The following is a 15,859-nucleotide window of genomic DNA, read 5'->3' as shown; positions in this document are numbered from 1 at the left end:
ATCGTGTGTGTAGTGGAGCTGGGAGGGGCAAGCGTAAGGGACGAAGACGGGGGTAACATGTCGGATGCGATCATACCAGCACTAAAGCACCGGATCCCATCAGAACTCCGAAGTTAAGCGTGCTTGGGCGAGAGTAGTACTAGGATGGGTGACCTCCTGGGAAGTCCTCGTGTTGCATTCCCTTTTTAATTTGTTTTGCACCGCGTGCAAAACAAAACGCACGAGCGCGACGTATGTTTAGCACGTTTTATTATTTTGCACGTTTACGGTAAGTTTTAGCTCGCTGCTCATTATTCACGCGTCTAGCGGCGGCAAGCGTGTTCTGAAAGGGGTCGAAACCATGGTAAATAGGCACTGGTGCGGTTGAACCGTGGTAAAACTCGTCTCCGTAGTTGAGCGGGAGCGGCCAAAGGAATGTGCAATCGTGTGTGTAGTGGAGCTGGGAGGGGCAAGCGTAAGGGACGAAGACGGGGGTAACATGTCGGATGCGATCATACCAGCACTAAAGCACCGGATCCCATCAGAACTCCGAAGTTAAGCGTGCTTGGGCGAGAGTAGTACTAGGATGGGTGACCTCCTGGGAAGTCCTCGTGTTGCATTCCCTTTTTAATTTGTTTTGCACCGCGTGCAAAACAAAACGCACGAGCGCGACGTATGTTTAGCACGTTTTATTATTTTGCACGTTTACGGTAAGTTTTAGCTCGCTGCTCATTATTCACGCGTCTAGCGGCGGCAAGCGTGTTCTGAAAGGGGTCGAAACCATGGTAAATAGGCACTGGTGCGGTTGAACCGTGGTAAAACTCGTCTCCGTAGTTGAGCGGGAGCGGCCAAAGGAATGTGCAATCGTGTGTGTAGTGGAGCTGGGAGGGGCAAGCGTAAGGGACGAAGACGGGGGTAACATGTCGGATGCGATCATACCAGCACTAAAGCACCGGATCCCATCAGAACTCCGAAGTTAAGCGTGCTTGGGCGAGAGTAGTACTAGGATGGGTGACCTCCTGGGAAGTCCTCGTGTTGCATTCCCTTTTTAATTTGTTTTGCACCGCGTGCAAAACAAAACGCACGAGCGCGACGTATGTTTAGCACGTTTTATTATTTTGCACGTTTACGGTAAGTTTTAGCTCGCTGCTCATTATTCACGCGTCTAGCGGCGGCAAGCGTGTTCTGAAAGGGGTCGAAACCATGGTAAATAGGCACTGGTGCGGTTGAACCGTGGTAAAACTCGTCTCCGTAGTTGAGCGGGAGCGGCCAAAGGAATGTGCAATCGTGTGTGTAGTGGAGCTGGGAGGGGCAAGCGTAAGGGACGAAGACGGGGGTAACATGTCGGATGCGATCATACCAGCACTAAAGCACCGGATCCCATCAGAACTCCGAAGTTAAGCGTGCTTGGGCGAGAGTAGTACTAGGATGGGTGACCTCCTGGGAAGTCCTCGTGTTGCATTCCCTTTTTAATTTGTTTTGCACCGCGTGCAAAACAAAACGCACGAGCGCGACGTATGTTTAGCACGTTTTATTATTTTGCACGTTTACGGTAAGTTTTAGCTCGCTGCTCATTATTCACGCGTCTAGCGGCGGCAAGCGTGTTCTGAAAGGGGTCGAAACCATGGTAAATAGGCACTGGTGCGGTTGAACCGTGGTAAAACTCGTCTCCGTAGTTGAGCGGGAGCGGCCAAAGGAATGTGCAATCGTGTGTGTAGTGGAGCTGGGAGGGGCAAGCGTAAGGGACGAAGACGGGGGTAACATGTCGGATGCGATCATACCAGCACTAAAGCACCGGATCCCATCAGAACTCCGAAGTTAAGCGTGCTTGGGCGAGAGTAGTACTAGGATGGGTGACCTCCTGGGAAGTCCTCGTGTTGCATTCCCTTTTTAATTTGTTTTGCACCGCGTGCAAAACAAAACGCACGAGCGCGACGTATGTTTAGCACGTTTTATTATTTTGCACGTTTACGGTAAGTTTTAGCTCGCTGCTCATTATTCACGCGTCTAGCGGCGGCAAGCGTGTTCTGAAAGGGGTCGAAACCATGGTAAATAGGCACTGGTGCGGTTGAACCGTGGTAAAACTCGTCTCCGTAGTTGAGCGGGAGCGGCCAAAGGAATGTGCAATCGTGTGTGTAGTGGAGCTGGGAGGGGCAAGCGTAAGGGACGAAGACGGGGGTAACATGTCGGATGCGATCATACCAGCACTAAAGCACCGGATCCCATCAGAACTCCGAAGTTAAGCGTGCTTGGGCGAGAGTAGTACTAGGATGGGTGACCTCCTGGGAAGTCCTCGTGTTGCATTCCCTTTTTAATTTGTTTTGCACCGCGTGCAAAACAAAACGCACGAGCGCGACGTATGTTTAGCACGTTTTATTATTTTGCACGTTTACGGTAAGTTTTAGCTCGCTGCTCATTATTCACGCGTCTAGCGGCGGCAAGCGTGTTCTGAAAGGGGTCGAAACCATGGTAAATAGGCACTGGTGCGGTTGAACCGTGGTAAAACTCGTCTCCGTAGTTGAGCGGGAGCGGCCAAAGGAATGTGCAATCGTGTGTGTAGTGGAGCTGGGAGGGGCAAGCATAAGGGACGAAGACGGGGGTAACATGCCTGATGCGATCATACCAGCACTAAAGCACCGGATCCCATCAGAACTCCGAAGTTAAGTGTGCTTGGGCGAGAGTAGTACTAGGATGGGTGACCTCCTGGGAAGTCCTCGTGTTGCATTCCCTTTTTAATTTGTTTTGCACCGCGTGCAAAACAAAACGCACGAGCGCGACGTATGTTTAGCACGTTTTATTATTTTGCACGTTTACGGTAAGTTTTAGCTCGCTGCTCATTATTCACGCGTCTAGCGGCGGCAAGCGTGTTCTGAAAGGGGTCGAAACCATGGTAAATAGGCACTGGTGCGGTTGAACCGTGGTAAAACTCGTCTCCGTAGTTGAGCGGGAGCGGCCAAAGGAATGTGCAATCGTGTGTGTAGTGGAGCTGGGAGGGGCAAGCGTAAGGGACGAAGACGGGGGTAACATGTCGGATGCGATCATACCAGCACTAAAGCACCGGATCCCATCAGAACTCCGAAGTTAAGCGTGCTTGGGCGAGAGTAGTACTAGGATGGGTGACCTCCTGGGAAGTCCTCGTGTTGCATTCCCTTTTTAATTTGTTTTGCACCGCGTGCAAAACAAAACGCACGAGCGCGACGTATGTTTAGCACGTTTTATTATTTTGCACGTTTACGGTAAGTTTTAGCTCGCTGCTCATTATTCACGCGTCTAGCGGCGGCAAGCGTGTTCTGAAAGGGGTCGAAACCATGGTAAATAGGCACTGGTGCGGTTGAACCGTGGTAAAACTCGTCTCCGTAGTTGAGCGGGAGCGGCCAAAGGAATGTGCAATCGTGTGTGTAGTGGAGCTGGGAGGGGCAAGCGTAAGGGACGAAGACGGGGGTAACATGTCGGATGCGATCATACCAGCACTAAAGCACCGGATCCCATCAGAACTCCGAAGTTAAGCGTGCTTGGGCGAGAGTAGTACTAGGATGGGTGACCTCCTGGGAAGTCCTCATGTTGCATTCCCTTTTTAATTTGTTTTGCACCGCGTGCAAAACAAAACGCACGAGCGCGACGTATGTTTAGCACGTTTTATTATTTTGCACGTTTACGGTAAGTTTTAGCTCGCTGCTCATTATTCACGCGTCTAGCGGCGGCAAGCGTGTTCTGAAAGGGGTCGAAACCATGGTAAATAGGCACTGGTGCGGTTGAACCGTGGTAAAACTCGTCTCCGTAGTTGAGCGGGAGCGGCCAAAGGAATGTGCAATCGTGTGTGTAGTGGAGCTGGGAGGGGCAAGCGTAAGGGACGAAGACGGGGGTAACATGTCGGATGCGATCATACCAGCACTAAAGCACCGGATCCCATCAGAACTCCGAAGTTAAGCGTGCTTGGGCGAGAGTAGTACTAGGATGGGTGACCTCCTGGGAAGTCCTCGTGTTGCATTCCCTTTTTAATTTGTTTTGCACCGCGTGCAAAACAAAACGCACGAGCGCGACGTATGTTTAGCACGTTTTATTATTTTGCACGTTTACGGTAAGTTTTAGCTCGCTGCTCATTATTCACGCGTCTAGCGGCGGCAAGCGTGTTCTGAAAGGGGTCGAAACCATGGTAAATAGGCACTGGTGCGGTTGAACCGTGGTAAAACTCGTCTCCGTAGTTGAGCGGGAGCGGCCAAAGGAATGTGCAATCGTGTGTGTAGTGGAGCTGGGAGGGGCAAGCGTAAGGGACGAAGACGGGGGTAACATGTCGGATGCGATCATACCAGCACTAAAGCACCGGATCCCATCAGAACTCCGAAGTTAAGCGTGCTTGGGCGAGAGTAGTACTAGGATGGGTGACCTCCTGGGAAGTCCTCGTGTTGCATTCCCTTTTTAATTTGTTTTGCACCGCGTGCAAAACAAAACGCACGAGCGCGACGTATGTTTAGCACGTTTTATTATTTTGCACGTTTACGGTAAGTTTTAGCTCGCTGCTCATTATTCACGCGTCTAGCGGCGGCAAGCGTGTTCTGAAAGGGGTCGAAACCATGGTAAATAGGCACTGGTGCGGTTGAACCGTGGTAAAACTCGTCTCCGTAGTTGAGCGGGAGCGGCCAAAGGAATGTGCAATCGTGTGTGTAGTGGAGCTGGGAGGGGCAAGCATAAGGGACGAAGACGGGGGTAACATGTCGGATGCGATCATACCAGCACTAAAGCACCGGATCCCATCAGAACTCCGAAGTTAAGCGTGCTTGGGCGAGAGTAGTACTAGGATGGGTGACCTCCTGGGAAGTCCTCGTGTTGCATTCCCTTTTTAATTTGTTTTGCACCGCGTGCAAAACAAAACGCACGAGCGCGACGTATGTTTAGCACGTTTTATTATTTTGCACGTTTACGGTAAGTTTTAGCTCGCTGCTCATTATTCACGCGTCTAGCGGCGGCAAGCGTGTTCTGAAAGGGGTCGAAACCATGGTAAATAGGCACTGGTGCGGTTGAACCGTGGTAAAACTCGTCTCCGTAGTTGAGCGGGAGCGGCCAAAGGAATGTGCAATCGTGTGTGTAGTGGAGCTGGGAGGGGCAAGCATAAGGGACGAAGACGGGGGTAACATGTCGGATGCGATCATACCAGCACTAAAGCACCGGATCCCATCAGAACTCCGAAGTTAAGCGTGCTTGGGCGAGAGTAGTACTAGGATGGGTGACCTCCTGGGAAGTCCTCGTGTTGCATTCCCTTTTTAATTTGTTTTGCACCGCGTGCAAAACAAAACGCACGAGCGCGACGTATGTTTAGCACGTTTTATTATTTTGCACGTTTACGGTAAGTTTTAGCTCGCTGCTCATTATTCACGCGTCTAGCGGCGGCAAGCGTGTTCTGAAAGGGGTCGAAACCATGGTAAATAGGCACTGGTGCGGTTGAACCGTGGTAAAACTCGTCTCCGTAGTTGAGCGGGAGCGGCCAAAGGAATGTGCAATCGTGTGTGTAGTGGAGCTGGGAGGGGCAAGCGTAAGGGACGAAGACGGGGGTAACATGTCGGATGCGATCATACCAGCACTAAAGCACCGGATCCCATCAGAACTCCGAAGTTAAGCGTGCTTGGCGAGAGTAGTACTAGGATGGGTGACCTCCTGGGAAGTCCTCGTGTTGCATTCCCTTTTTAATTTGTTTTGCACCGCGTGCAAAACAAAACGCACGAGCGCGACGTATGTTTAGCACGTTTTATTATTTTGCACGTTTACGGTAAGTTTTAGCTCGCTGCTCATTATTCACGCGTCTAGCGGCGGCAAGCGTGTTCTGAAAGGGGTCGAAACCATGGTAAATAGGCACTGGTGCGGTTGAACCGTGGTAAAACTCGTCTCCGTAGTTGAGCGGGAGCGGCCAAAGGAATGTGCAATCGTGTGTGTAGTGGAGCTGGGAGGGGCAAGCATAAGGGACGAAGACGGGGGTAACATGTCGGATGCGATCATACCAGCACTAAAGCACCGGATCCCATCAGAACTCCGAAGTTAAGCGTGCTTGGGCGAGAGTAGTACTAGGATGGGTGACCTCCTGGGAAGTCCTCGTGTTGCATTCCCTTTTTAATTTGTTTTGCACCGCGTGCAAAACAAAACGCACGAGCGCGACGTATGTTTAGCACGTTTTATTATTTTGCACGTTTACGGTAAGTTTTAGCTCGCTGCTCATTATTCACGCGTCTAGCGGCGGCAAGCGTGTTCTGAAAGGGGTCGAAACCATGGTAAATAGGCACTGGTGCGGTTGAACCGTGGTAAAACTCGTCTCCGTAGTTGAGCGGGAGCGGCCAAAGGAATGTGCAATCGTGTGTGTAGTGGAGCTGGGAGGGGCAAGCATAAGGGACGAAGACGGGGGTAACATGTCGGATGCGATCATACCAGCACTAAAGCACCGGATCCCATCAGAACTCCGAAGTTAAGCGTGCTTGGGCGAGAGTAGTACTAGGATGGGTGACCTCCTGGGAAGTCCTCGTGTTGCATTCCCTTTTTAATTTGTTTTGCACCGCGTGCAAAACAAAACGCACGAGCGCGACGTATGTTTAGCACGTTTTATTATTTTGCACGTTTACGGTAAGTTTTAGCTCGCTGCTCATTATTCACGCGTCTAGCGGCGGCAAGCGTGTTCTGAAAGGGGTCGAAACCATGGTAAATAGGCACTGGTGCGGTTGAACCGTGGTAAAACTCGTCTCCGTAGTTGAGCGGGAGCGGCCAAAGGAATGTGCAATCGTGTGTGTAGTGGAGCTGGGAGGGGCAAGCATAAGGGACGAAGACGGGGGTAACATGTCGGATGCGATCATACCAGCACTAAAGCACCGGATCCCATCAGAACTCCGAAGTTAAGCGTGCTTGGGCGAGAGTAGTACTAGGATGGGTGACCTCCTGGGAAGTCCTCGTGTTGCATTCCCTTTTTAATTTGTTTTGCACCGCGTGCAAAACAAAACGCACGAGCGCGACGTATGTTTAGCACGTTTTATTATTTTGCACGTTTACGGTAAGTTTTAGCTCGCTGCTCATTATTCACGCGTCTAGCGGCGGCAAGCGTGTTCTGAAAGGGGTCGAAACCATGGTAAATAGGCACTGGTGCGGTTGAACCGTGGTAAAACTCGTCTCCGTAGTTGAGCGGGAGCGGCCAAAGGAATGTGCAATCGTGTGTGTAGTGGAGCTGGGAGGGGCAAGCGTAAGGGACGAAGACGGGGGTAACATGTCGGATGCGATCATACCAGCACTAAAGCACCGGATCCCATCAGAACTCCGAAGTTAAGCGTGCTTGGGCGAGAGTAGTACTAGGATGGGTGACCTCCTGGGAAGTCCTCGTGTTGCATTCCCTTTTTAATTTGTTTTGCACCGCGTGCAAAACAAAACGCACGAGCGCGACGTATGTTTAGCACGTTTTATTATTTTGCACGTTTACGGTAAGTTTTAGCTCGCTGCTCATTATTCACGCGTCTAGCGGCGGCAAGCGTGTTCTGAAAGGGGTCGAAACCATGGTAAATAGGCACTGGTGCGGTTGAACCGTGGTAAAACTCGTCTCCGTAGTTGAGCGGGAGCGGCCAAAGGAATGTGCAATCGTGTGTGTAGTGGAGCTGGGAGGGGCAAGCGTAAGGGACGAAGACGGGGCTAACATGTCGGATGCGATCATACCAGCACTAAAGCACCGGATCCCATCAGAACTCCGAAGTTAAGCGTGCTTGGGCGAGAGTAGTACTAGGATGGGTGACCTCCTGGGAAGTCCTCGTGTTGCATTCCCTTTTTAATTTGTTTTGCACCGCGTGCAAAACAAAACGCACGAGCGCGACGTATGTTTAGCACGTTTTATTATTTTGCACGTTTACGGTAAGTTTTAGCTCGCTGCTCATTATTCACGCGTCTAGCGGCGGCAAGCGTGTTCTGAAAGGGGTCGAAACCATGGTAAATAGGCACTGGTGCGGTTGAACCGTGGTAAAACTCGTCTCCGTAGTTGAGCGGGAGCGGCCAAAGGAATGTGCAATCGTGTGTGTAGTGGAGCTGGGAGGGGCAAGCATAAGGGACGAAGACGGGGGTAACATGTCGGATGCGATCATACCAGCACTAAAGCACCGGATCCCATCAGAACTCCGAAGTTAAGCGTGCTTGGGCGAGAGTAGTACTAGGATGGGTGACCTCCTGGGAAGTCCTCGTGTTGCATTCCCTTTTTAATTTGTTTTGCACCGCGTGCAAAACAAAACGCACGAGCGCGACGTATGTTTAGCACGTTTTATTATTTTGCACGTTTACGGTAAGTTTTAGCTCGCTGCTCATTATTCACGCGTCTAGCGGCGGCAAGCGTGTTCTGAAAGGGGTCGAAACCATGGTAAATAGGCACTGGTGCGGTTGAACCGTGGTAAAACTCGTCTCCGTAGTTGAGCGGGAGCGGCCAAAGGAATGTGCAATCGTGTGTGTAGTGGAGCTGGGAGGGGCAAGCATAAGGGACGAAGACGGGGGTAACATGTCGGATGCGGTCATACCAGCACTAAAGCACCGGATCCCATCAGAACTCCGAAGTTAAGCGTGCTTGGGCGAGAGTAGTACTAGGATGGGTGACCTCCTGGGAAGTCCTCGTGTTGCATTCCCTTTTTAATTTGTTTTGCACCGCGTGCAAAACAAAACGCACGAGCGCGACGTATGTTTAGCACGTTTTATTATTTTGCACGTTTACGGTAAGTTTTAGCTCGCTGCTCATTATTCACGCGTCTAGCGGCGGCAAGCGTGTTCTGAAAGGGGTCGAAACCATGGTAAATAGGCACTGGTGCGGTTGAACCGTGGTAAAACTCGTCTCCGTAGTTGAGCGGGAGCGGCCAAAGGAATGTGCAATCGTGTGTGTAGTGGAGCTGGGAGGGGCAAGCATAAGGGACGAAGACGGGGGTAACATGTCGGATGCGGTCATACCAGCACTAAAGCACCGGATCCCATCAGAACTCCGAAGTTAAGCGTGCTTGGGCGAGAGTAGTACTAGGATGGGTGACCTCCTGGGAAGTCCTCGTGTTGCATTCCCTTTTTAATTTGTTTTGCACCGCGTGCAAAACAAAACGCACGAGCGCGACGTATGTTTAGCACGTTTTATTATTTTGCACGTTTACGGTAAGTTTTAGCTCGCTGCTCATTATTCACGCGTCTAGCGGCGGCAAGCGTGTTCTGAAAGGGGTCGAAACCATGGTAAATAGGCACTGGTGCGGTTGAACCGTGGTAAAACTCGTCTCCGTAGTTGAGCGGGAGCGGCCAAAGGAATGTGCAATCGTGTGTGTAGTGGAGCTGGGAGGGGCAAGCATAAGGGACGAAGACGGGGGTAACATGTCGGATGCGGTCATACCAGCACTAAAGCACCGGATCCCATCAGAACTCCGAAGTTAAGCGTGCTTGGGCGAGAGTAGTACTAGGATGGGTGACCTCCTGGGAAGTCCTCGTGTTGCATTCCCTTTTTAATTTGTTTTGCACCGCGTGCAAAACAAAACGCACGAGCGCGACGTATGTTTAGCACGTTTTATTATTTTGCACGTTTACGGTAAGTTTTAGCTCGCTGCTCATTATTCACGCGTCTAGCGGCGGCAAGCGTGTTCTGAAAGGGGTCGAAACCATGGTAAATAGGCACTGGTGCGGTTGAACCGTGGTAAAACTCGTCTCCGTAGTTGAGCGGGAGCGGCCAAAGGAATGTGCAATCGTGTGTGTAGTGGAGCTGGGAGGGGCAAGCATAAGGGACGAAGACGGGGGTAACATGTCGGATGCGGTCATACCAGCACTAAAGCACCGGATCCCATCAGAACTCCGAAGTTAAGCGTGCTTGGGCGAGAGTAGTACTAGGATGGGTGACCTCCTGGGAAGTCCTCGTGTTGCATTCCCTTTTTAATTTGTTTTGCACCGCGTGCAAAACAAAACGCACGAGCGCGACGTATGTTTAGCACGTTTTATTATTTTGCACGTTTACGGTAAGTTTTAGCTCGCTGCTCATTATTCACGCGTCTAGCGGCGGCAAGCGTGTTCTGAAAGGGGTCGAAACCATGGTAAATAGGCACTGGTGCGGTTGAACCGTGGTAAAACTCGTCTCCGTAGTTGAGCGGGAGCGGCCAAAGGAATGTGCAATCGTGTGTGTAGTGGAGCTGGGAGGGGCAAGCATAAGGGACGAAGACGGGGGTAACATGTCGGATGCGGTCATACCAGCACTAAAGCACCGGATCCCATCAGAACTCCGAAGTTAAGCGTGCTTGGGCGAGAGTAGTACTAGGATGGGTGACCTCCTGGGAAGTCCTCGTGTTGCATTCCCTTTTTAATTTGTTTTGCACCGCGTGCAAAACAAAACGCACGAGCGCGACGTATGTTTAGCACGTTTTATTATTTTGCACGTTTACGGTAAGTTTTAGCTCGCTGCTCATTATTCACGCGTCTAGCGGCGGCAAGCGTGTTCTGAAAGGGGTCGAAACCATGGTAAATAGGCACTGGTGCGGTTGAACCGTGGTAAAACTCGTCTCCGTAGTTGAGCGGGAGCGGCCAAAGGAATGTGCAATCGTGTGTGTAGTGGAGCTGGGAGGGGCAAGCATAAGGGACGAAGACGGGGGTAACATGTCGGATGCGGTCATACCAGCACTAAAGCACCGGATCCCATCAGAACTCCGAAGTTAAGCGTGCTTGGGCGAGAGTAGTACTAGGATGGGTGACCTCCTGGGAAGTCCTCGTGTTGCATTCCCTTTTTAATTTGTTTTGCACCGCGTGCAAAACAAAACGCACGAGCGCGACGTATGTTTAGCACGTTTTATTATTTTGCACGTTTACGGTAAGTTTTAGCTCGCTGCTCATTATTCACGCGTCTAGCGGCGGCAAGCGTGTTCTGAAAGGGGTCGAAACCATGGTAAATAGGCACTGGTGCGGTTGAACCGTGGTAAAACTCGTCTCCGTAGTTGAGCGGGAGCGGCCAAAGGAATGTGCAATCGTGTGTGTAGTGGAGCTGGGAGGGGCAAGCATAAGGGACGAAGACGGGGGTAACATGTCGGATGCGATCATACTAGCACTAAAGCACCGGATCCCATCAGAACTCCGAAGTTAAGCGTGCTTGGGCGAGAGTAGTACTAGGATGGGTGACCTCCTGGGAAGTCCTCGTGTTGCATTCCCTTTTTAATTTGTTTTGCACCGCGTGCAAAACAAAACGCACGAGCGCGACGTATGTTTAGCACGTTTTATTATTTTGCACGTTTACGGTAAGTTTTAGCTCGCTGCTCATTATTCACGCGTCTAGCGGCGGCAAGCGTGTTCTGAAAGGGGTCGAAACCATGGTAAATAGGCACTGGTGCGGTTGAACCGTGGTAAAACTCGTCTCCGTAGTTGAGCGGGAGCGGCCAAAGGAATGTGCAATCGTGTGTGTAGTGGAGCTGGGAGGGGCAAGCGTAAGGGACGAAGACGGGGGTAACATGTCGGATGCGGTCATACCAGCACTAAAGCACCGGATCCCATCAGAACTCCGAAGTTAAGCGTGCTTGGGCGAGAGTAGTACTAGGATGGGTGACCTCCTGGGAAGTCCTCGTGTTGCATTCCCTTTTTAATTTGTTTTGCACCGCGTGCAAAACAAAACGCACGAGCGCGACGTATGTTTAGCACGTTTTATTATTTTGCACGTTTACGGTAAGTTTTAGCTCGCTGCTCATTATTCACGCGTCTAGCGGCGGCAAGCGTGTTCTGAAAGGGGTCGAAACCATGGTAAATAGGCACTGGTGCGGTTGAACCGTGGTAAAACTCGTCTCCGTAGTTGAGCGGGAGCGGCCAAAGGAATGTGCAATCGTGTGTGTAGTGGAGCTGGGAGGGGCAAGCGTAAGGGACGAAGACGGGGGTAACATGTCTGATGCGGTCATACCAGCACTAAAGCACCGGATCCCATCAGAACTCCGAAGTTAAGCGTGCTTGGGCGAGAGTAGTACTAGGATGGGTGACCTCCTGGGAAGTCCTCGTGTTGCATTCCCTTTTTAATTTGTTTTGCACCGCGTGCAAAACAAAACGCACGAGCGCGACGTATGTTTAGCACGTTTTATTATTTTGCACGTTTACGGTAAGTTTTAGCTCGCTGCTCATTATTCACGCGTCTAGCGGCGGCAAGCGTGTTCTGAAAGGGGTCGAAACCATGATAAATAGGCACTGGTGCGGTTGAACCGTGGTAAAACTCGTCTCCGTAGTTGAGCGGGAGCGGCCAAAGGAATGTGCAATCGTGTGTGTAGTGGAGCTGGGAGGGGCAAGCATAAGGGACGAAGACGGGGGTAACATGTCGGATGCGATCATACCAGCACTAAAGCACCGGATCCCATCAGAACTCCGAAGTTAAGCGTGCTTGGGCGAGAGTAGTACTAGGATGGGTGACCTCCTGGGAAGTCCTCGTGTTGCATTCCCTTTTTAATTTGTTTTGCACCGCGTGCAAAACAAAACGCACGAGCGCGACGTATGTTTAGCACGTTTTATTATTTTGCACGTTTACGGTAAGTTTTAGCTCGCTGCTCATTATTCACGCGTCTAGCGGCGGCAAGCGTGTTCTGAAAGGGGTCGAAACCATGGTAAATAGGCACTGGTGCGGTTGAACCGTGGTAAAACTCGTCTCCGTAGTTGAGCGGGAGCGGCCAAAGGAATGTGCAATCGTGTGTGTAGTGGAGCTGGGAGGGGCAAGCATAAGGGACGAAGACGGGGGTAACATGTCGGATGCGATCATACCAGCACTAAAGCACCGGATCCCATCAGAACTCCGAAGTTAAGCGTGCTTGGGCGAGAGTAGTACTAGGATGGGTGACCTCCTGGGAAGTCCTCGTGTTGCATTCCCTTTTTAATTTGTTTTGCACCGCGTGCAAAACAAAACGCACGAGCGCGACGTATGTTTAGCACGTTTTATTATTTTGCACGTTTACGGTAAGTTTTAGCTCGCTGCTCATTATTCACGCGTCTAGCGGCGGCAAGCATGTTCTGAAAGGGGTCGAAACCATGGTAAATAGGCACTGGTGCGGTTGAACCGTGGTAAAACTCGTCTCCGTAGTTGAGCGGGAGCGGCCAAAGGAATGTGCAATCGTGTGTGTAGTGGAGCTGGGAGGGGCAAGCATAAGGGACGAAGACGGGGGTAACATGTCGGATGCGATCATACCAGCACTAAAGCACCGGATCCCATCAGAACTCCGAAGTTAAGCGTGCTTGGGCGAGAGTAGTACTAGGATGGGTGACCTCCTGGGAAGTCCTCGTGTTGCATTCCCTTTTTAATTTGTTTTGCACCGCGTGCAAAACAAAACGCACGAGCGCGACGTATGTTTAGCACGTTTTATTATTTTGCACGTTTACGGTAAGTTTTAGCTCGCTGCTCATTATTCACGCGTCTAGCGGCGGCAAGCGTGTTCTGAAAGGGGTCGAAACCATGGTAAATAGGCACTGGTGCGGTTGAACCGTGGTAAAACTCGTCTCCGTAGTTGAGCGGGAGCGGCCAAAGGAATGTGCAATCGTGTGTGTAGTGGAGCTGGGAGGGGCAAGCGTAAGGGACGAAGACGGGGGTAACATGTCGGATGCGGTCATACCAGCACTAAAGCACCGGATCCCATCAGAACTCCGAAGTTAAGCGTGCTTGGGCGAGAGTAGTACTAGGATGGGTGACCTCCTGGGAAGTCCTCGTGTTGCATTCCCTTTTTAATTTGTTTTGCACCGCGTGCAAAACAAAACGCACGAGCGCGACGTATGTTTAGCACGTTTTATTATTTTGCACGTTTACGGTAAGTTTTAGCTCGCTGCTCATTATTCACGCGTCTAGCGGCGGCAAGCGTGTTCTGAAAGGGGTCGAAACCATGATAAATAGGCACTGGTGCGGTTGAACCGTGGTAAAACTCGTCTCCGTAGTTGAGCGGGAGCGGCCAAAGGAATGTGCAATCGTGTGTGTAGTGGAGCTGGGAGGGGCAAGCATAAGGGACGAAGACGGGGGTAACATGTCGGATGCGATCATACCAGCACTAAAGCACCGGATCCCATCAGAACTCCGAAGTTAAGCGTGCTTGGGCGAGAGTAGTACTAGGATGGGTGACCTCCTGGGAAGTCCTCGTGTTGCATTCCCTTTTTAATTTGTTTTGCACCGCGTGCAAAACAAAACGCACGAGCGCGACGTATGTTTAGCACGTTTTATTATTTTGCACGTTTACGGTAAGTTTTAGCTCGCTGCTCATTATTCACGCGTCTAGCGGCGGCAAGCGTGTTCTGAAAGGGGTCGAAACCATGGTAAATAGGCACTGGTGCGGTTGAACCGTGGTAAAACTCGTCTCCGTAGTTGAGCGGGAGCGGCCAAAGGAATGTGCAATCGTGTGTGTAGTGGAGCTGGGAGGGGCAAGCATAAGGGACGAAGACGGGGGTAACATGTCGGATGCGATCATACCAGCACTAAAGCACCGGATCCCATCAGAACTCCGAAGTTAAGCGTGCTTGGGCGAGAGTAGTACTAGGATGGGTGACCTCCTGGGAAGTCCTCGTGTTGCATTCCCTTTTTAATTTGTTTTGCACCGCGTGCAAAACAAAACGCACGAGCGCGACGTATGTTTAGCACGTTTTATTATTTTGCACGTTTACGGTAAGTTTTAGCTCGCTGCTCATTATTCACGCGTCTAGCGGCGGCAAGCGTGTTCTGAAAGGGGTCGAAACCATGGTAAATAGGCACTGGTGCGGTTGAACCGTGGTAAAACTCGTCTCCGTAGTTGAGCGGGAGCGGCCAAAGGAATGTGCAATCGTGTGTGTAGTGGAGCTGGGAGGGGCAAGCGTAAGGGACGAAGACGGGGGTAACATGTCGGATGCGGTCATACCAGCACTAAAGCACCGGATCCCATCAGAACTCCGAAGTTAAGCGTGCTTGGGCGAGAGTAGTACTAGGATGGGTGACCTCCTGGGAAGTCCTCGTGTTGCATTCCCTTTTTAATTTGTTTTGCACCGCGTGCAAAACAAAACGCACGAGCGCGACGTATGTTTAGCACGTTTTATTATTTTGCACGTTTACGGTAAGTTTTAGCTCGCTGCTCATTATTCACGCGTCTAGCGGCGGCAAGCGTGTTCTGAAAGGGGTCGAAACCATGGTAAATAGGCACTGGTGCGGTTGAACCGTGGTAAAACTCGTCTCCGTAGTTGAGCGGGAGCGGCCAAAGGAATGTGCAATCGTGTGTGTAGTGGAGCTGGGAGGGGCAAGCGTAAGGGACGAAGACGGGGGTAACATGTCGGATGCGGTCATACCAGCACTAAAGCACCGGATCCCATCAGAACTCCGAAGTTAAGCGTGCTTGGGCGAGAGTAGTACTAGGATGGGTGACCTCCTGGGAAGTCCTCGTGTTGCATTCCCTTTTTAATTTGTTTTGCACCGCGTGCAAAACAAAACGCACGAGCGCGACGTATGTTTAGCACGTTTTATTATTTTGCACGTTTACGGTAAGTTTTAGCTCGCTGCTCATTATTCACGCGTCTAGCGGCGGCAAGCGTGTTCTGAAAGGGGTCGAAACCATGATAAATAGGCACTGGTGCGGTTGAACCGTGGTAAAACTCGTCTCCGTAGTTGAGCGGGAGCGGCCAAAGGAATGTGCAATCGTGTGTGTAGTGGAGCTGGGAGGGGCAAGCATAAGGGACGAAGACGGGGGTAACATGTCGGATGCGATCATACCAGCACTAAAGCACCGGATCCCATCAGAACTCCGAAGTTAAGCGTGCTTGGGCGAGAGTAGTACTAGGATGGGTGACCTCCTGGGAAGTCCTCGTGTTGCATTCCCTTTTTAATTTGTTTTGCACCGCGTGCAAAACAAAACGCACGAGCGCGACGTATGTTTAGCACGTTTTATTATTTTGCACGTTTACGGTAAGTTTTAGCTCG

At 51.2% G+C, this 15,859-nt stretch overlaps 38 non-coding genes across 38 annotated transcripts; all 38 read left to right on the top strand.

Moving 5' to 3' along the window:
* The first annotated feature begins 62 nt into the window (after nt 1-62).
* Nucleotides 63-181, top strand: LOC141032134 (5S ribosomal RNA). Its single transcript, XR_012194138.1, has one exon. It is a non-coding gene; the product is annotated as a 5S ribosomal RNA (ribosomal RNA).
* A 302-nt stretch (nt 182-483) lies between these two features.
* LOC141032133 (5S ribosomal RNA) lies at nt 484-602 on the top strand. The gene has a single exon (XR_012194137.1). It is a non-coding gene; the product is annotated as a 5S ribosomal RNA (ribosomal RNA).
* Nucleotides 603-904: 302 nt separating this feature from the next.
* Nucleotides 905-1,023, top strand: LOC141032132 (5S ribosomal RNA). Its single transcript, XR_012194136.1, has one exon. It is a non-coding gene; the product is annotated as a 5S ribosomal RNA (ribosomal RNA).
* A 302-nt stretch (nt 1,024-1,325) lies between these two features.
* LOC141032131 (5S ribosomal RNA) lies at nt 1,326-1,444 on the top strand. The gene has a single exon (XR_012194135.1). It is a non-coding gene; the product is annotated as a 5S ribosomal RNA (ribosomal RNA).
* Nucleotides 1,445-1,746: 302 nt separating this feature from the next.
* On the top strand, nt 1,747-1,865 carry LOC141032130 (5S ribosomal RNA). Its single transcript, XR_012194134.1, has one exon. It is a non-coding gene; the product is annotated as a 5S ribosomal RNA (ribosomal RNA).
* Nucleotides 1,866-2,167: 302 nt separating this feature from the next.
* LOC141032129 (5S ribosomal RNA) lies at nt 2,168-2,286 on the top strand. The gene has a single exon (XR_012194133.1). It is a non-coding gene; the product is annotated as a 5S ribosomal RNA (ribosomal RNA).
* A 302-nt stretch (nt 2,287-2,588) lies between these two features.
* On the top strand, nt 2,589-2,707 carry LOC141032529 (5S ribosomal RNA). Its single transcript, XR_012194525.1, has one exon. It is a non-coding gene; the product is annotated as a 5S ribosomal RNA (ribosomal RNA).
* Nucleotides 2,708-3,009: 302 nt separating this feature from the next.
* Nucleotides 3,010-3,128, top strand: LOC141032127 (5S ribosomal RNA). Its single transcript, XR_012194131.1, has one exon. It is a non-coding gene; the product is annotated as a 5S ribosomal RNA (ribosomal RNA).
* Nucleotides 3,129-3,430: 302 nt separating this feature from the next.
* LOC141032539 (5S ribosomal RNA) lies at nt 3,431-3,549 on the top strand. The gene has a single exon (XR_012194535.1). It is a non-coding gene; the product is annotated as a 5S ribosomal RNA (ribosomal RNA).
* A 302-nt stretch (nt 3,550-3,851) lies between these two features.
* LOC141032126 (5S ribosomal RNA) lies at nt 3,852-3,970 on the top strand. Its single transcript, XR_012194130.1, has one exon. It is a non-coding gene; the product is annotated as a 5S ribosomal RNA (ribosomal RNA).
* A 302-nt stretch (nt 3,971-4,272) lies between these two features.
* Nucleotides 4,273-4,391, top strand: LOC141032125 (5S ribosomal RNA). The gene has a single exon (XR_012194129.1). It is a non-coding gene; the product is annotated as a 5S ribosomal RNA (ribosomal RNA).
* Nucleotides 4,392-4,693: 302 nt separating this feature from the next.
* On the top strand, nt 4,694-4,812 carry LOC141032124 (5S ribosomal RNA). The gene has a single exon (XR_012194128.1). It is a non-coding gene; the product is annotated as a 5S ribosomal RNA (ribosomal RNA).
* Nucleotides 4,813-5,114: 302 nt separating this feature from the next.
* On the top strand, nt 5,115-5,233 carry LOC141032123 (5S ribosomal RNA). Its single transcript, XR_012194127.1, has one exon. It is a non-coding gene; the product is annotated as a 5S ribosomal RNA (ribosomal RNA).
* A 302-nt stretch (nt 5,234-5,535) lies between these two features.
* LOC141032031 (5S ribosomal RNA) lies at nt 5,536-5,653 on the top strand. Its single transcript, XR_012194039.1, has one exon. It is a non-coding gene; the product is annotated as a 5S ribosomal RNA (ribosomal RNA).
* A 302-nt stretch (nt 5,654-5,955) lies between these two features.
* LOC141032122 (5S ribosomal RNA) lies at nt 5,956-6,074 on the top strand. Its single transcript, XR_012194126.1, has one exon. It is a non-coding gene; the product is annotated as a 5S ribosomal RNA (ribosomal RNA).
* Nucleotides 6,075-6,376: 302 nt separating this feature from the next.
* On the top strand, nt 6,377-6,495 carry LOC141032121 (5S ribosomal RNA). Its single transcript, XR_012194125.1, has one exon. It is a non-coding gene; the product is annotated as a 5S ribosomal RNA (ribosomal RNA).
* A 302-nt stretch (nt 6,496-6,797) lies between these two features.
* Nucleotides 6,798-6,916, top strand: LOC141032120 (5S ribosomal RNA). The gene has a single exon (XR_012194124.1). It is a non-coding gene; the product is annotated as a 5S ribosomal RNA (ribosomal RNA).
* A 302-nt stretch (nt 6,917-7,218) lies between these two features.
* Nucleotides 7,219-7,337, top strand: LOC141032119 (5S ribosomal RNA). Its single transcript, XR_012194123.1, has one exon. It is a non-coding gene; the product is annotated as a 5S ribosomal RNA (ribosomal RNA).
* Nucleotides 7,338-7,639: 302 nt separating this feature from the next.
* On the top strand, nt 7,640-7,758 carry LOC141032118 (5S ribosomal RNA). The gene has a single exon (XR_012194122.1). It is a non-coding gene; the product is annotated as a 5S ribosomal RNA (ribosomal RNA).
* Nucleotides 7,759-8,060: 302 nt separating this feature from the next.
* On the top strand, nt 8,061-8,179 carry LOC141032116 (5S ribosomal RNA). Its single transcript, XR_012194120.1, has one exon. It is a non-coding gene; the product is annotated as a 5S ribosomal RNA (ribosomal RNA).
* Nucleotides 8,180-8,481: 302 nt separating this feature from the next.
* On the top strand, nt 8,482-8,600 carry LOC141032495 (5S ribosomal RNA). Its single transcript, XR_012194491.1, has one exon. It is a non-coding gene; the product is annotated as a 5S ribosomal RNA (ribosomal RNA).
* A 302-nt stretch (nt 8,601-8,902) lies between these two features.
* On the top strand, nt 8,903-9,021 carry LOC141032494 (5S ribosomal RNA). The gene has a single exon (XR_012194490.1). It is a non-coding gene; the product is annotated as a 5S ribosomal RNA (ribosomal RNA).
* Nucleotides 9,022-9,323: 302 nt separating this feature from the next.
* LOC141032493 (5S ribosomal RNA) lies at nt 9,324-9,442 on the top strand. Its single transcript, XR_012194489.1, has one exon. It is a non-coding gene; the product is annotated as a 5S ribosomal RNA (ribosomal RNA).
* A 302-nt stretch (nt 9,443-9,744) lies between these two features.
* On the top strand, nt 9,745-9,863 carry LOC141032491 (5S ribosomal RNA). The gene has a single exon (XR_012194487.1). It is a non-coding gene; the product is annotated as a 5S ribosomal RNA (ribosomal RNA).
* Nucleotides 9,864-10,165: 302 nt separating this feature from the next.
* LOC141032490 (5S ribosomal RNA) lies at nt 10,166-10,284 on the top strand. Its single transcript, XR_012194486.1, has one exon. It is a non-coding gene; the product is annotated as a 5S ribosomal RNA (ribosomal RNA).
* A 302-nt stretch (nt 10,285-10,586) lies between these two features.
* Nucleotides 10,587-10,705, top strand: LOC141032489 (5S ribosomal RNA). The gene has a single exon (XR_012194485.1). It is a non-coding gene; the product is annotated as a 5S ribosomal RNA (ribosomal RNA).
* A 302-nt stretch (nt 10,706-11,007) lies between these two features.
* On the top strand, nt 11,008-11,126 carry LOC141032509 (5S ribosomal RNA). Its single transcript, XR_012194505.1, has one exon. It is a non-coding gene; the product is annotated as a 5S ribosomal RNA (ribosomal RNA).
* Nucleotides 11,127-11,428: 302 nt separating this feature from the next.
* Nucleotides 11,429-11,547, top strand: LOC141032488 (5S ribosomal RNA). Its single transcript, XR_012194484.1, has one exon. It is a non-coding gene; the product is annotated as a 5S ribosomal RNA (ribosomal RNA).
* A 302-nt stretch (nt 11,548-11,849) lies between these two features.
* LOC141032530 (5S ribosomal RNA) lies at nt 11,850-11,968 on the top strand. Its single transcript, XR_012194526.1, has one exon. It is a non-coding gene; the product is annotated as a 5S ribosomal RNA (ribosomal RNA).
* Nucleotides 11,969-12,270: 302 nt separating this feature from the next.
* LOC141032115 (5S ribosomal RNA) lies at nt 12,271-12,389 on the top strand. The gene has a single exon (XR_012194119.1). It is a non-coding gene; the product is annotated as a 5S ribosomal RNA (ribosomal RNA).
* Nucleotides 12,390-12,691: 302 nt separating this feature from the next.
* Nucleotides 12,692-12,810, top strand: LOC141032114 (5S ribosomal RNA). The gene has a single exon (XR_012194118.1). It is a non-coding gene; the product is annotated as a 5S ribosomal RNA (ribosomal RNA).
* Nucleotides 12,811-13,112: 302 nt separating this feature from the next.
* LOC141032113 (5S ribosomal RNA) lies at nt 13,113-13,231 on the top strand. The gene has a single exon (XR_012194117.1). It is a non-coding gene; the product is annotated as a 5S ribosomal RNA (ribosomal RNA).
* A 302-nt stretch (nt 13,232-13,533) lies between these two features.
* On the top strand, nt 13,534-13,652 carry LOC141032487 (5S ribosomal RNA). Its single transcript, XR_012194483.1, has one exon. It is a non-coding gene; the product is annotated as a 5S ribosomal RNA (ribosomal RNA).
* A 302-nt stretch (nt 13,653-13,954) lies between these two features.
* LOC141032112 (5S ribosomal RNA) lies at nt 13,955-14,073 on the top strand. Its single transcript, XR_012194116.1, has one exon. It is a non-coding gene; the product is annotated as a 5S ribosomal RNA (ribosomal RNA).
* Nucleotides 14,074-14,375: 302 nt separating this feature from the next.
* On the top strand, nt 14,376-14,494 carry LOC141032111 (5S ribosomal RNA). Its single transcript, XR_012194115.1, has one exon. It is a non-coding gene; the product is annotated as a 5S ribosomal RNA (ribosomal RNA).
* A 302-nt stretch (nt 14,495-14,796) lies between these two features.
* On the top strand, nt 14,797-14,915 carry LOC141032484 (5S ribosomal RNA). The gene has a single exon (XR_012194481.1). It is a non-coding gene; the product is annotated as a 5S ribosomal RNA (ribosomal RNA).
* A 302-nt stretch (nt 14,916-15,217) lies between these two features.
* LOC141032483 (5S ribosomal RNA) lies at nt 15,218-15,336 on the top strand. The gene has a single exon (XR_012194480.1). It is a non-coding gene; the product is annotated as a 5S ribosomal RNA (ribosomal RNA).
* A 302-nt stretch (nt 15,337-15,638) lies between these two features.
* On the top strand, nt 15,639-15,757 carry LOC141032110 (5S ribosomal RNA). Its single transcript, XR_012194114.1, has one exon. It is a non-coding gene; the product is annotated as a 5S ribosomal RNA (ribosomal RNA).
* Nucleotides 15,758-15,859: the final 102 nt, after the last annotated feature.

Source organism: Aegilops tauschii, unplaced genomic scaffold (assembly GCF_002575655.3).
Source record: "Aegilops tauschii subsp. strangulata cultivar AL8/78 unplaced genomic scaffold, Aet v6.0 ptg000574l_obj, whole genome shotgun sequence".
In the NCBI taxonomy this organism is placed as follows: Eukaryota; Viridiplantae; Streptophyta; class Magnoliopsida; order Poales; family Poaceae; genus Aegilops; species Aegilops tauschii.
Note: the sequence above shows the minus strand (reverse complement) of the source record. Positions and strands in the feature narration are given on the sequence as shown.